At 69.9% G+C, this 668-nt stretch overlaps 1 protein-coding gene across 1 annotated transcript in view; it reads left to right on the forward strand.

The window, feature by feature from the left end:
- Positions 1-521: 521 nt before the first annotated feature.
- VDAC1 (voltage dependent anion channel 1) overlaps positions 522-668 on the forward strand; it is a 34915-nt gene continuing 34768 nt past the window's right edge. Inside the window, exon 1 of the mRNA XM_019506304.1 lies at positions 522-616. The gene's annotated coding sequence lies outside the window, so the exon portion shown is untranslated. The remainder of the gene's footprint in view (positions 617-668) is intronic.

Here is a 668-nt window from a genome sequence, read left to right on the forward strand (position 1 = left end):
GCCCCTCCTGGAGCTGGCGGGCATGGGAGAAGCAGGGAGACCCCCTCCTCATTGTGGGGGTACCACGGCCCCGCCAGGCTCGGCTCTGCTTCCGTGGCCCCCTCAGCGCTTCCTTCTTCTTCAGCCCACGGCCCAGTCCGCCAGCTGCTCTCTCTGTAGGCCCAAGGTCCGATTCGGCACCACAGTCGTCTCCTCCTCCCGGCTGGCCTCTCACACCCAGCGGGGCCCACAAAACACAGCTTCTCCCGTCGTTCTCGTCACCCAGCCGGGCGCTCATCACCGCTGCAGCACGGAGAGGTCCCAATACCCCAGTATCAACCCCCTGGGCCTAGTTCTCCCCCCACCCCTTAGGCTTCGTGGAGACGTGGCAGGGGGGTTTCCTTTTCTTCCAAGATTGGGGGGAAAAACCCCATGCTGTTTCCCTTCCACCCCCTGAGCGGGGCCAGGCCCGTGCGCATCCTTCCGATGGGGCTGGGCGCGGGCTCTGGCTCTGCCTCCGCCTCCGCCTCCGCCCTGCCCCTTCCTCCGCCCGCCCCCGTCGCTCAGAGCCCGGCTGCAGCCGCCGCAGAGCCCGTGCGAGCGAGCGAGGGAGGCGCCTGGAGCCCGCGGGCCGGAGGTAACGGGGCCGGGGGGATGCACCCCGGGCCGGGCCTTGCCTGCCGGGTCCT

This window comes from Gavialis gangeticus, unplaced genomic scaffold, assembly GCF_001723915.1.
Source record: "Gavialis gangeticus isolate Ggan-Ray unplaced genomic scaffold, GavGan_comp1, whole genome shotgun sequence".
Lineage (NCBI taxonomy): Eukaryota > Metazoa > Chordata > Crocodylia > Gavialidae > Gavialis > Gavialis gangeticus.